The 15,835-nt window shown below is 48.3% G+C and overlaps 1 protein-coding gene across 3 annotated transcripts in view; it reads left to right on the plus strand.

The window, feature by feature from the left end:
* Window positions 1-15,835, plus strand: part of LOC138520861 (histone-lysine N-methyltransferase SMYD3-like) — an 87,835-nt gene that overhangs the window by 13,856 nt on the left and 58,144 nt on the right. The gene's annotated exons all lie outside the window — the stretch shown is intronic.

Genomic DNA, 15,835 nt, shown 5'->3' on the forward strand with positions numbered 1-15,835 from the left:
AGAAACTCCTCTAAGGGGCCCTGCAGCCGTCTCCCAATACCGGATCTTTTTCCAAGGTTCCCCATTTGGGGCTAAGGCTGACCCCAGTTCTGCTGTGGCTTTGGATACCAGGGTTCGCCCTGAGGCTTCTCCATCTGGAGCTAAATTTACTGAGTCTTGGCTCAAGGCCCCTCTCGAGGTGGCTATAAGACCAGGGTTAAACCTGATGTTCCCCTGCTTGGGGCTAAATCGGTCACCAACAGAATTGAGAGTCCCTCATCGAGGGTCTTGGCTGTAAGGTATATCCCTAAGACTGTCCAGTACTGGCTCTGCTGAGGATCCTCAACTAGACGCTAATTCTTGGGAAGCCCCTGACGTGTCGAGTAAAACACCCTCGATCTGCCAGTACCGGCTCTGCCGAGGTTCCTTGTTTCAAGGCTAGGATGGCACACAAGGCCCCTGACTCCCCTGGGGAGACTATTGGTTCACTTGCCCCTGTGACGCAGTTCGCCCCTGGTGTGTGATAAAGGTGGCCCAACCTCTGCGGGCCATAGCGGCCCTTTTGAATACCTCTGTTAAAGCAAGGTTTTACATCAACAAGCAGGGCGACACGGACTCTCCTCTACTTGTGGATCTTGTCATGCAAATTTGGGCTGGGCCATCCAGTATATTGTTTGGCTCCAGGCTGCACACATCCCGGGTCACCTCAATGTGACCGCAGATTAATTCAGTCACTGTCGGCATCGGTTACGAGTGTGAGATGAACAGCAATATCATCTCCAACTTTTCCAGCAATGGGGCACGCCGAGTTGGTCCTCTTTGCAGCTCGTGGGTCAACATGAAAGCTTATGCGTACCCCTCATTGCCTCCTACCTATTGGTCGCTCTGTAAACACCTTGAACCGTTGCCAAAGCAGCTATGTGGGTTTTCCCACCAGCTTTTGTGAAACATTAATGCTTAGACCTGAGCTCCAGGGCTGATGCTCAGTTCGGGCAAGCTGTTCTCAAAAACCTCTTTTAGTAAAGGAGTTCCATCCACCTGTTGATATTCTGTAAGGAGTGCTTGGTAATCTCCCAAAAGTATGGAGGAAAGGGGACGGGACGTAGGAGTGTAACAAAGTTACTCACAGTAGTGACTACCTTACTCCTAGTCCATAGTCCCCTTTCCTCCATACGCCCGCCCGCTGTACCCTCTAATAAGTATCTATTATTGCTTAAATGGTCTCAGACCTGGCGATAGAAAAGGGCTGAAGCGCGATGCGCTGGGCGGAGCTAAGGAGGCCGGGGTACGGCCATGTGCGGTACCTCGTGTAAAAAGAGAAGGACACATTTTTCAATTTGATGATTTTTTACAAAAGTTCTCCGGTCCCGGGTCCCGTCCCACAGGATGGAATGTCCCAAAAGTATGGAGGAAAGGGGACTATGGACTTAGGAGTAAGGTAATCACTACGGTGAGTAACTTTGTTATTATTGTATGTATAAATATCTAAATTCATAACAGATGCATGGCTTGGGTTCACAATACTCACCCCAACATAAAAAAGTTTGTAACCATAAACCATACATACTCATTTGGACATCTTAAGTTTTTGGTTGTGAGTATAAAATGGCTGCAACATCGGCCACTCAATTGGGGTTCAAGGGCTCTTTTGCTTCTTGTTTCTCAAGAATTTTGGATGAAGGGCTGCGTCTCAGTGTGAGCATGCCCAACCCCCAGTACTGAAACATCTTTTGGGAATTATATCTATAGACAGGATACAATAGAAGAGAGACCCAATAAACAATGCACAGAAATGCTACACAAAAAGGATTGTACCTCTTACAAACTTTAGCCTTACTAGTAATAAGCTGATGAAGCGTTTTAAACAAAACAGCCTTCTAATGCATGGTAAAGGGTCCACAGTGCCTCGCCCACTACGTCCTCACTGTTACACAGACCTCAGGGGTTATTTCTGCAAAAACCAGCAGGCCTATGCTTTATATAACCGAGCTGGCATTAGCATCTCTTATTAGTGCTGGCCTGCAACTAGTGAAATTTATGGTGTGGCAGAGTAGAAAGGGCGTTTGGCCAGTGGATGTACAATTTGAGGCAACTTCTTTGATTGCTTTATGCGTTAAAGTGTGGGCACAGTATGGCATGGGCGTCAGAGCCACATACACAACACGTTTCAGTATGCTATTGTATAGACATTGGACACATCAGACAAAAACAGGCATATGTGCTGTTACATACAGGAGCGCCACATAGATGCCATTTAGCAACAGGATGGTGGCTTGTATAGCGCACAAAACATTGCTGCACACATATCACTGCATTGATTTGCCATGGACTACTGTCTGCATGTTGACCCACAATCAACACTACTTTCCTAATCAAGGTGCCAAGTGACATGAAGTTGTCATCTGGTGTGGCGCTAGGCAGCGGTTGGCTTGTTATGAAAATTAAAAGACCTTTGATGCATTTAGTCCATGTCCCAACGCAGCAACTAGAAAACGTAAGCAAGAAAATGACAATTAACCTTCCCAGTGATGCTCCATATGTAACTGAAAAGTAATATACAAAAAAAACGTTTTTGTGTGTCAAAGAGACAAAAAAAGAAAGAAAATAGTGTTCAACTTTTTCTGTGTGTCATTTTAATTCTCTTAGAAGAATGCATAGGTTTGGTCAGCTAACTGATACTTGTGCTGGCCTGGTGAATACAAATGCCCCATGTTCAGTACTTAACACTGAAATGTTAAGCACATACTGTGTAAAAACAATGGATGTTAAATGAGCCATCACTTATAAATTGCCCCACTTGAAAGGCTGTCGACACAAAGAATGGGGGACACATGGTGTGTTACTCCAGAGCATCTCATTCCCCTCGAAGGCATCCCAGTCATCCACAAATCGACAGAGACCAGCCAGCCGAACATCTCAGGAGCACCTACCTGCACAGCAGGCTGCTTAATCTTTTGTCCAGCAAAATCAGACTTAGCTTTTTGGGTGGGCCTCTTACTGCGAGCTGTTTAGCTCTGCTCCCCGGGCTGAGTGCATGCATGGTGTGGTTGGGGCAGGGAGGTTGGTGTGGCCTGGACGGGGGTCACGTGCCCTCACAAAGAAGCATTTCTTTATTTTCCTACATGAACTGTGCGCAGGTGGCGCTTTATAGTTCTTACTCCCAGAATCTGCAAACAGCGCAACAGTGTGCTCCGTGCACCTGGCAGACGATTTCAGCCAGTCAGAAGTCGGGGTCTGGTGTCAGTAATGCACTCATTCAACCATCTACTTGCTGCTTTCTAGCCAATGGTATTCGAACGTGTGCTGTGGAGGGTGGGGCTTGCACACCGCCATGTTGTCAATGGGTGTTACGTTCTGGCTCCGCGTTGCAGTGCCGGGGGAGACAGAACGTTGTGGACCTTAACAGAAGGCCACGGTGGCAGGAGCGAAATGAATACACGCCACGCCTCGTTGGCTTCATGCCCAGAACTGCCTCCCGTTCGTAGGGGCGGGGCTTTTATTAGAACGCCCTGCGTCACTGCGTTGCGGGAGCAGGGCGGATACAACAATGGGCAGAGGCACATTGCTGCATGTGCTGATGGAGGATTCCCTGCTGTGCTAAAAGCAAGAGATGGAAGATGTAAGCAGGTGAACGGGTGAAGGATAAACTGGAGAGAGTGCGAGGCAAGAATGAAACACTGCAGGGGAATAGGGAAAAGTGAAGAGTGGGAACAGGACAGAGGTAGGAGGCAAGAATCAAACGGGAAAGGCACGGGGAAAGAGGGAGAGGGGAATGAGGACAGCTTTAAAGAGGAAAACTGGAGGGTTACGAGCAGAGGTTGAAGTGGGCGGGAGCGGTCAGGAGCGGTACTCCTATACTTTTTTATTTTTCAGTTTCACTGTTCCTATACTTTTATTTTAAAAAGAAACCGTTCCGGAACGGTTTAGTTTTAAAATAAAAGTGTAGGAAGAAGTTGAAGCTTGCACTTCAGTGCACTGCACTGAAAATTCCCTTAAATAACAGGTGTGTTTGTTTGGGGGTTTGGAGTATGTGTGGGAGGCGGCACAGCGATGGGGTTTGTGTAGAGTGGGGCAGACCGGCAGGGAACATAGCTCCACTACTTCTTTTCGTACACTTCGACCGAGACAAAAATCAAACAGGAGAGAGGCAAGGGGAAACGATGAGACGGTCAAAGGAAACAGAGAAGAGAGGTACAAGGCAAAAATCAAACACGGGAGGGGAAAGAGGAGAGAGGCAAGGGGAAAGGTGGAGAGCGGAAGGGGTAAATGGAAGAGGAAGCCTAGGTAAAGGGCAAACAAGCGAGAGCGTATTAGGAAACCAGATGTTAGAAAAATCGGGAGAGACATAATGGGGAGCACGAGGTGAGGAGCACACTGGAGAGAGCCATGGGTGAGAACGGAGGGGCAGTGGGGAAAACGGCACAAGTCGAGGGACCACGCTGGTGGGCGCCACCCATCCACTTTTTTTGAGAGGGCGGACGCCGTCCCCCTGTGTGTTTAACCAACCACAAGTCTACATGAATACCTTATTAGAGGACAGCAACACGTCTCATATTAATATCCTGCTTTGCAGGACATGTTTCCTTACAGTTCTTGGATCTAACAGGCACATGCGTTTTATAATTAGCCAGTTATGCAATAACGAAATGGATACTATTGGTGAAAGTAAGGTGAATGAAATGTGCATATTTAACTTAAGGAAATGCCAATTTCCTATGACGTCACTTTCCAATCGGCTCGTTAAAGTCGCCCCCACCATTTTATTTAGGACTCGAGCCTTGAAACCAAGAGAGGGGGAAAGATGAGGGAGCCAAGAGGAAAACAGGAGCCGTAGTGACCAAACAGGCGGTAGGTTAGAGGAAAAGAGGTTCTCTCTGGTGCTGCTTGCCCCCTTTACTTCTATCTGCCTTCTGTTTTCGTGCCCTTCGCACACTTCACTTTAGACTGCTTTTCTTTTCCGTGCCGCTCACACGCTTTACTTTCCATTCCTCAGCTTCAGACTCACACGTGCACTGGGTCTCTCCTCAGCTTCAGACTCACGTGCACTGTGTCTCTCCTCAGCTTCAGACTCACACGCACTGGGTCTCTCCTCAGCTTCAGACTCACACGCGCACTGGGTCTCTCCTCAGCTTCAGACTCACACGCGCACTAGGTCTCTCCTCAGCTTCAGACTCACACGCGCACTGGGTCTCTCCTCAGCTTCAGACTCACACGCGCACTGGGTCTCTCCTCAGCTTCAGACTCACACGCGCACTGGGTCTCTCCTCAGCTTCAGACTCATACGCGCACTGGGTCTCTCCTCATCTTCAGACTCACACGCGCACTGGGTCTCTCCTCAGCTTCAGACTCACACGCGCACTGGGTCTCTCCTCAGCTTCAGATTCACACGCGCACTGGGTCTCTCCTCAGCTTCAGACTCACACGCGCACTGGGTCTCTCCAATGCTACAGACTCACACGCGCACTGGGTCTCTCCTCAGCTTCAGACTCACACGCGCACTGGGTCTCTCCTCAGCTTCAGCTTCACACGCGCACTGGGTCTCTCCTCAGCTTCAGCTTCACACGCACACTGGGTCTCTCCTCAGCTTCTCTCCTCAGCTTCAGACTCACACGCGCACTGGGTCTCTCCTCAGCTTCAGACTCACACGCCCACTGGGTCTCTCCTCAGCTTCAGACTCACACGCGCACTGGGTCTCTCCTCAGCTTCAGACTCACACGCGCACAGTGTCTCTCCTCAGCTTCAGATTCACACGCGCACTGGGTCTCTCCTCAGCTTCAGACTCACACGCACACTGGGTCTCTCCTTAGCTTCTCTCCTCAGCTTCAGACTCACACGCGCACTGGGTCTCTCCTCAGCTTCAGACTCACACGCCCACTGGGTCTCTCCTCAGCTTCAGACTCACACGCGCACTGGGTCTCACCTCAGCTTCAGACTCACACGCACTGGGTCTCTCCTCAGCTTCAGACTCACACGCGCACTGGGTCTCTCCTCAGCTTCAGACTCACATGTGCACTGGGTCTCTCCTCAGCTTCAGACTCACACGCGCACTGGGTCTCTCCTCAGCTTCAGACTCACACGCGCACTGGGTCTCTCATGCTGTCAGAAACTCACCGGTCAGCGCGCTGTTGCTCACAATGTCCACTACACTCAGCGCTGAGGTCAGGGTCTCTCCCCCTCAGACATTCCTGGGGTTTGTATCATGTGCAGGAAAATGAGCACCTACCAACGCCTACAACAGTATCAGCCCACCCTCTAGGTTTCGCCTCGCAATTCCGCTCCTTGGAGACACGGCTCCCTCGCCACACTCTTTCCCAATACTTTACACAACAACTGGTCAGTGTCTCGATGTCCCGCTCTCCAATGGATGACTCTGGGCTTCTTGGCTGAAATTGCCTGGCGTTCTGCTTCCACAGCTTGTTTGTTTTCTGCAGCAAAGCTCCACCTTTTATACTTTGGTCGGTGTTCAATATGATGCAGGTGTGCATAGTTACTGCCAAGTGCCTGACTCTGCTTGACCTCATTAAAGGGGCATGCTGGTGATGTGCTGTAGTAGGCCTCTCTAGTCATCTTCCTCCTCTCAGTACCATAGGCTCCTTTCCCATAGGTAATCTGCATTACTCTCGGGTGCCTCTTCCTCTTCCCAGTGTGTGTTGAAAACGGGGATGGGGAATAGGATAGGACTGGTAATAGCCCATAAAGGCTAAGGGAGAGTAGGGTGATTGATAACTGGAACTGATGGGGATACCATGTTTCACCTTCTGGCATTCTCTCCCCAATCCCCAGAGACCCTCCACTCGGGTGGTCCTCCCTCACTTGTCCGCTCCCAGGGTCAGGATCCAAGAGTGATGGCCCTTCTCTGGCCACCTGGATGAAGATCCCAGGGGAGTAGGTGAGAGAATACCTTCGGGTTTCTCACATATAGCATTGTGTATACTCTTGTGCAACCATGACATAACTAATACACTTGTGCATTCCGTTTGTCATGCATCAAGTCTCTTCACCCACACCCTGTAACCCTAAGAAAAATGAGGAAAAACAACAGAAGACGAGGGTCAGTTTCTCACTTCCCTGCCCTGTGTTACAGCACACGTAATCCCACTGCATTCTTCATGTCACATAGCTATTGCTCCTGGACCTGCATGCAAGCCCAGAAGTGGTTGTTGTAAGGCGAAAAGGGAAAAACCGGTGGGTGGGATGTCCTCTGTTCCTACCCGCTGAGCCGGCTGCTCTGGTTCACCGTTGTGACATGCAGTCAGCCTTCTCTCATCCTGTGCTATCGTGTACGTCTGTCAAACACCTGGGCGTTTCACCTTCACGACCCAGCTAGGGTGTATCACAGCTGTGACCTGGCTTAGGTGCAGTAGAAGTATGGAGGCCTCTTGTTCACGCCGCCATTGTGGCATGTAGCAGCCACACACGTTGCCATTAATCACGATCACTGATCGAAGGACGGAACTCTCTTTTACCCTTACCCTGACGCCCAGCCTTCTAGCTAATGTAGTCCCCGCCAATGCGTCCGCTTCCCCCATACTGGGCAAACACACACCGAACCATTCCTGGCAGATGGGAGGTGGGCTAGAGCATCATTTACAGTTCTGATTGCTCTGCACCTGATTAGCGGCTTAAGATATTTCTTCCTTTAGAATGGAAGGAAGAGCAGAATACAAGAAAATGCATTATGTTGTTGGTTTCATTTTTACAAAGGGGGCATTTTTTGGGAGATTCACAGTTCTATTTGAGCAATAGTTCAGCTAGGTACGTACTAAACTGGAGCTTGAGGTATAAAGCCCGGGAGAATTTTGGCGAGACAACATCCAGATATCTTTCATATCCAAGGGTCTGCTTAAGGTCCCAGTATTTCCTTCCGCTCTTGTTGCTTGCAATGTCAACGAGAAGTCCACTTGCTTCGTTGTACATGATGGCGTCTTTGATCCGTGTTTTTACACTCTGGCTAATACGTTGGGGTTCTGACTAGCACTCACAGTGACCCAGCTGATTAAAGGCATCCTTTAAATATTTAACCATGGTAGGGAAGGAGCACCTGCAATAAAATATCTTTGAGGGCCAATCTATACGCAGTAAGTACAGAAGACCATACCCTAGCCCATTAGAGTGACTTATGTAGCAGCCCAATTCTCTGGACATCGACCTCTAGAAAAACAGGAATAGTAGGAGTGCTTCTGGAGAGTCCCAAAATGTTTTTGATAAATGTATTTTCATTTGTAGTTAGTTGGTCTCATTTTGTTCCCCATAGTGCGCTGCTTGTCTCACATGAGCAGAGTACGCTTTCAAGGATGCCTTCACCGCCCCATTGCCATACTCAAAGTGGTGGAGACTTGTGAAGCCCGGTAGCATTTTTCTGGGAATCAGACCCCTAAGTAGTCGTACTAATTAACTTGCTTAAATTTCCCCCGTTGAGCGTCAGGCTGAGTCTGTTGAGCCCCTTGGTTATGCTTTTCCTAAAAACCATAGCTTTTATTTTTTTTGCATTTATGGAGAGCCCATTTCCGCCACAAAACTCTTCTATTGCCAGCAGTTGTTTTTTGAGCCGAGCGGGGTCAGGGATAGGAGTACAGCGTCATCCGCAAACATTAAAATTGGGTAATTTTCCCCAGCCAAGGTTGGTGCATCACAAGGTAAATTCATTAGTGTGAAGACGGATTTCTGAACTCTGTCCTGGAGGGGAAGAGGTTCAGAAGGCCAGCCTAGTTTCTTGGAACAGGGTAACCTCTGGACAAGCCAGACCAATCAGGGTAGCGATCGCGGCGGTCAAGACTAGGTCTCAAGAGGGGTGAGGGTGACTGAAAGCCCGCAATGAGCACACAAAGCAAGGACACTTACAAATTATCCAAGCAGGTGTTATATTAAAAATATATACACATTTATTACAAGGCCTTTGTAACCTTGACTGTAGCGAGAAATCACAATAAAACTCATGTAAACCAACACATACCAAACCAATACAATATATATACCAATACAAACGAGTCTAACGAGTTAGACGCACAAAATGTGTAGACCACCTAGATGGGGAGGAAAACAGGCAGTGCGAATAATAATTAGACCCAGTCCGCCTTCAGAGGCACCTAACTAAAAGGAAGTCCGAGCCCTACGAAGAATGGAGCCTTGTGCTCAAAAGTACCTGTACACGCTGGTGCCAACGGGCAAAAAGGGGAGTCTCTTCGAGGGAATCAGGCAGTTTACGACTCAAGCGCAGCCTCCACTGTGGGCAGAAGCAGAGCGCGAGTACGGAAAGGCGTGCTGTTAGACATAGCGGGGAAAAGCTATGGGCTCCTGCAGGAGGGCGACCAGTTCCTAGCGATGCTACTCACCGGTCCCTGATGTAAGCAGACCCAGGCTTCTCCGTGTCAGTTTCAGTGCTGGCAGGTTCAGATACAAGCAGGGGACGTCTCGGCTTTGTGTAGATTCCGCAGCAGCAGAAGTTGAGTTGAGGATGTCCCAAACGCAGTGAACCCGCACAGTTTGTTACCACAGCAGGGCAACGGAGCGGCCGGGTGTATTTCAGCCAAATGTACACTACTCACTTCAGACCTGGGAATGCCAAGAGTACGAATCGTGTGAGAGTGACAAGGACTCTTAATACAACAAAACCTGACGGCGGTTACAGATCAAGACTCCTGGGTAGGCTGGTCAGTCTGCTGGATGGCCCATAGACACTTCCGAAGGCTTACGTGCAGGAGATGGTGAAGATGCCGAGAATAGTTGTTCCCACTATTCCAAGGGTCGAAGTACCAGTACAGGCCTTCTCGTTCGATCCGAGGTAGAAAGGGTTTCACAAAGCGACAGCAGTGCAGAGGAGCAGTCCTTCAGCGGGTCACCAGCGATTCCTCGGTTCAGCCTCGTGGTTGCAGGATACTTGGCTCCTGTATTCCTTTGTTCGTGAGAACTCAGGAGATCGACATGGTAGTGGCGTTTCCAGCCCCCTCTTATCCACGGTTCCCTTCGTGCCAAAACGGAGGGGACCCAATGGGAGATCCGCTCATAAAACACTAACACCATATGTGGACCTATCACGGACCACGGGGGTCCCAGGCATTCACACTACCCTAGACTCTGGCGCCCAGGATGTGTATTGGGACCAGACATCCCAGCCCCCCATCCTGGAGGCACACACAAGGCCTGTAGAAGCCCGCGAAAGCATCTGTGTTTCACGGGAAAGTACATGCCCAAATAAGGAAGGCCCCGGGTCGGCTCGACCTGGGGGAGGTGAAGGGGCAAGACGGTCAGCGGACAGGACAAAGAGCCTTGTGGTCTGGCCATTTTGGGAGCCAGGCCACCATTTTGGGATAAGCGTGAGAAACGTGCTTAAAACGCCAAAAGGAGCTCAAAAACACAAGAAATGATCGCTGCCACCAATCCCGTCCGTGATTCACTTGGACTGTTCATTTACAATCCAAAGAGAGTATCCAGGGCCTGTAGAAGACTAGAGACCCAAGAGAGCAGTAACTTAGCTTACAGTGCCCTCTTGTGCCATGTTGCGCGAAAGCTGCAACATGATAAAGAAACTACGGAAAACAACGTTTCCCGGTACTGACTGTCTTAAGGGCATGTCCGTTTCCCCGTAAGAATGGAGCGAAAGCCCAGAGGAGTGCGGCAGAAGGCTGCACTTCTCTGGCAAAGTCTAGATCATGGGGAAAACAACAGCACAAAGTTAAGGGGTTGCCACATGGAAGGAAAATTACCCAGTATTAAGAAATCTTTCCTAACAATTAGGTATGGGATTATGCCATTAATAAAAAGGCAAAACAGTTTGGGAGCCAAAACACATCCTTGGCGTACACCGATATGAATTTGGATTCTCTTGGTGAGCGTCCCATTGGCACTCCATCTTACCTCAGCCTCTTTTCCTGTATATAAACAGAGGGATTCCCATATCTCTTAGAGTATTCTATAACATCACCTTCTGCACTTTCTCAAAAGCTGTTTTTAGGTCAACAAATGTGACATATAACCAAATTTTTCTAAGAGTTGCATATTTGTCACATAAAAGACCCAACCTTAGGCATTGGTCGATGGTACTGAAATTTGCCCGCAAGCCAGCCTGCAGATGGTGTAAGATGTTCTTTTCTTCCATCCAAACCTCCAGCTGAGCCAACAGTGCCCTGGCTAATATACACGCCCCCCGCATCAAGCAATGATATTGGGCAGTAGTTCCCAGGGTCCTTTCTGCCGTCCAACAGGACAATTTCAGCTTGGATCCATGTTTGGAGGCTTGCTACCAAAGCCACGTTGAAAAGCTTGGTAAGATAAGGGGCCCATATCAGGGGCTCTGATTTATAAAAAGCTACCAGTACCTTATATGGGCAACGTGCTTTTTCGGCTTTTTGACTATTGAGAGCAGTGGTAACTTTGCCTAGTGTTAGGCTAAGAGAGCCAGGAGCTCCTTCAATATTGACTATGACAGCGGGGCTTCTGTCCATGAACACTCTAGTTTCTGTGTACAATGATGAAAAATGTGAATACCAGACTAATTTCAAAATGTGACACTTGATTTGCTTTTGACATTACGTGCTTGCTTACCCTATAAGGCTCCAGGATCGGTTCGGGTATTTTTCAACAATGGCATTAAGGAGGGCATTCCAGGTGCCTCTACAGTGCTCCTCCTTTTTCTCTTTCAGCAGACACTTGTAGACGGGGTGAGCTGTTGGTATTACCTCATTCCCTGCTACAAAAGCATTTTTCACACTTTAAATTGGATTCTCCTTTGCCCTACTGAACTCCTGGTCGAACCAGGGATTTGTTTTTATTACGTTCCTACGGTTCAGTCTGGCATTGGCCGTGAATAATGGTCTTACTTCGTCCACAAACATTGCATGTGACTTTAATACATGTGAGGGTGACCCACCATCACCTACACCTAGCAAAGCACTTTCTAGTGTTGGGAGGATAGATTCGTAGGTAGCAGCCACTTTCTCAGTTGTGTTGATTTTGGCCACCTTAACTGCTTTTCTTGCATATCCGGATAGCCTCACTGCTACATTATCTAGTGGTTTACTCACCCACACCAGCCCAAACAATTGGGGGCCATCCTCAGAGTCTATGGCCGGTGGTCACCCTCCACCCTTTCGAGCGCTAAAAACTCAATAGTCTGGGACAATATTTCCAAATTTACCAAGATGCAATCTATTACCGAGGCTTGAGGGCCATTCACATATGTATATTTGGCTGGTCAGTCTCCAGCAAACCTCCCATTGCATGCTCACATTTTTCAAGACATACAGATATTTGCAAGCACAATGCCGTTCTTTTTAGACCACCTGGGGAGTGCAGCAAAGCGGCTTTCCACATTTCAGAATCTTATCCTCATCCTCACAAATACCATTGGTCAGTGACAGTGGCTCATATTGGAGGTTAAAATCCCCAGTGATGAGTACCTACGGGCTGCTTGGATGTTTCATTCTTCAGATATTAACTCTATCCTTAAGAAGATCAAACAATTTGAGTTCTTTATCTTGACCTGGTTTATTGTACACATTGATTAAAAATATTTCAGATCCATCCCTAGTAGTCAAGGAAAGCCACAATAGCTCCATACATGTGGTATCAATCTGTTCTGCTTCATTGTCTAGAGAAGCTTCAATCCATATTAAAAGGCCCCACTCTCTCTCCCCTGCCTTCCCTTAACTGTTGGGATCTCAAACATTGTGTAGCCCTGGAGAGGGGTTACCTCTATTGCCCTGGTCTCCTGAAGACCATTGATTGTATACCCTCCTACAAAATCCAGTCATTGGCTGTCTTATCATATTCCTGGCCAGCCCTGTGATGTTCTAGGATAAAATGTGTACCACTGACTCCCGTAGATCGGCTTGATCGCCACCATAGGTGGCCACGGGTTGGTCGTGGCACACATGATATCGTTTCACGGCCGCTCGCTCCCCTCAGTTCGACTGGGGAGACCTCTCCATTTGCCTAATTTCACATCAGTGCTATTGCCATTGTTGCAACAGTCATTGGGGCAGGGTCCTGTAAGGAACTCACGGTGGCAGCAGTAAGACAACCACAATTGATCACAGTTCAAGGGTGTTTATTGAACTTTATAATGGGTGAGATAAACGCCTAATCTAAATCTAGAATGGGAGCAAGCTACGACCATCAAATAATAAGGCATTCCTAATAGCGTCTTGCCAAACAAAAAGGACCTATACTAAAAAGAAACGATTACTGATTCCTTACTGCTAAATTACAAAAAGAGTGTGGGATAATTTTCACCAGAAAAAAAAGAAGTATCCACAAAATGAAAGTCAGGATGGTAAGGCTGGGTCTCCCTTCCCCGCGTTTGAAGCACGGGACACGACAGGACTTCTGCGCACAGCACATTCCTGGGCCTCGTCAGCACGAGGTTCACAGTTCAGGTTCAATGATATCAAAATCTTCAGAGGCTAAGTCTCCTTTCAAATGTCTCTTGCCTTAGAAGGCCTGTGGTGTTTCACAATGACAAACAAACAAAAAGTTCTCTCAGTGATCTTGCACCTTGGCCAATTGCACTTCGCCACAGGATCTCCCTCCGCCGGGCTAGGATCCTTCTCGAAGTTTTGGGCCTCACTCCATCGGATTCACTACAGCCTTTCTTTAACACAGTTCATGTATTTTAACACAGTTCATGCATTGCTCATTTTCATCAGACACCACGGTTTTCCTTCACCTAGCTTTCTCACGGCATCCCTGTGTCAGGTTCACACTTGCCTTTATTACACAGTTAACCATCTTCTTGGAAAGCTGGGTTCCCTTACGATAGCTTTCCTCTGGCTACGGGTCAGAGACTTTTGATTGTATAAGGGATTTAACCTGTCCCTTATAGGACCACTCTGACGCCTCACGCCACCCTTTCCCAGGGCTTCTGGTTCTTGTAGTTTCAAAGACTAGGTCCCAGTCAGTCTTTTTTGAATGAGCACCCACGTGGCATTGGACTCAACTGGTTTTCTCTACAGTTCAACCACACAAACAAGTTACTTGTCTTTTGGATTCCTTGCGTTCAAAATTGCTGCCACTTGCAACCTTGGGCTTAACACAGTTCGGCTTACTGTAAGTTTCTTCTGACTCATCGGCTGTGCTGAACCCCCTGGCTTCTTTGTTCTCTGGAGTCAAGGATAGTACCACGGTAGCCAGCTTGCCTCTCCGCCTGCATTATCAAATCGGGAGGTCCCTGTGTACCATTGAGGTCTCCTGCATCGCACGCCAGCTGTAGCTCCCGGTCCTATAATTTCCCTTTTGTAGGCTTTGCAGGTCTGAGGTGAAAAGGGCAAGGGCAACTCCCCCTTCGCCGTCCTTCCAGGTCTCACCGCTTTCCTTCTCCGTTTGAACTGCCTGTTTGGTGTAGCTGTCTCCTCGCTCGTTCGTCCTTGCTCGAAGTGTGCTTTCGTGCTCCACCTTTTATCCCTGTTGGGAAAGTAAAGGGTTGTCAGGTGTATGTGATTACTGTCAATTGCCTGACTCTGCCTGGCCCTTGCGTTAGGACATTTCAGATAAACAGTTATAGTATTAGTCCGTTGTTTGTCACAGTGTAAGAGAGTGCTCGTGTCGAGGAAAGCGGGGGCTAGAGTTTTCAGATATCCTGCAAGGTACGATGGGGGAAAGGTGTCATAAGAAAGGGGTTTATTGGTTAACTCAGAAAGGTGAGTTTGTAGGGTTGGTGAGATGATTAAGGTGGATTGTGGGAATGGTAGTGTTTTGTCAAAGCAAGCTGGAAATTCGGGAAACAATAATCAGAAGAAGGTAGAGAAGAATGACTGAAAGTATCAGGGTAGGAAGGGTGATGATTATGGGAGTGGTTAGTATAATGGGTTGGAAAAATTAGCTTGAAAGGGTTCCGACTTTGAGTGTGGAATTGAGAATAGTGGTGGGGGACTTTGTATGTGTAGAAATGGTTCTGCACCAAGAAGGACATGGTCGGGATGAGGTTGAGGTAGAATGACAAACTCCCACGAAAGCTGAGGGGATATCAGGTGAGGGCATTGGAAGTGGGGAGGAGGAATAGCATGTCTCGCCTAATGGTGCTCGCCCCAATGTCCCCAGAGGTTCTCCACACAGATGATCCTCCCTCGTTTGACCTCCCCTGACCACCTTGGTGTTGGATCCCCGGGGTTTCTTAGGGAGAACACCCTTAGGTTTCTCACAGTCCCGATGGAAGTTGAACTCCTGAGGTCCCACTGGATATTTAATTTCCTTATTCCACAGGGCATCGTATCAATATTCGACATCTGTCTGGGGAACTGCCGGCCTCAGTACAATTTGGGACCATAGTACACAGCTAGACCTGCAGCTCTATTGATAGCAGTCCCTGGACAAGCTCCTACCCAGTCAGTAACATCTGTATGTAATCCTGGGGGCTATTGGACATTTATTTCCAGATGCATTTAACAATATCATCTTATAAGATGGAAGGGCAACCTTTTTTATGATGAATCCAGTGGAGAGTCTTATTAATTAGAGCCTCTTGGTTCTCAAACGAGCCCTCAACCAGTCTTGGGACATTGTACATTACTACAAAGTGATTTGTGGTCCGATGTTCTGGGAACCTCATCGAGGAGGCCAACCCACCAGTGCGTCTTGTCTGTTGGGCCTATCTGGGTGTCTACCTCTTAATGCCCTAGATGGGGAGGTGGCAGCTGGGATTCTGCAGGTTGAGGGCTGACTGTTCGGGCAAACGTGGCTACCAGTCTCCTCGTATTGTTTAATAACATCCACAATCGGATCAGCCCACCTCTTATTCTCTTTTGCCTTCACAGTCTATCTCTTCTGGCTGTTGTTGTTCCTGTCTACTTCATTTAGCTTCCTCTTGTGCCAAGGTTACAGCCGTTATCAACCCCTCGACCTCTATCAGTTAAGTTCACTTTGG

This window comes from Ambystoma mexicanum, chromosome 13, assembly GCF_040938575.1.
Source record: "Ambystoma mexicanum isolate Mex_15411 chromosome 13, UKY_AmexF1_1, whole genome shotgun sequence".
In the NCBI taxonomy this organism is placed as follows: Eukaryota; Metazoa; Chordata; class Amphibia; order Caudata; family Ambystomatidae; genus Ambystoma; species Ambystoma mexicanum.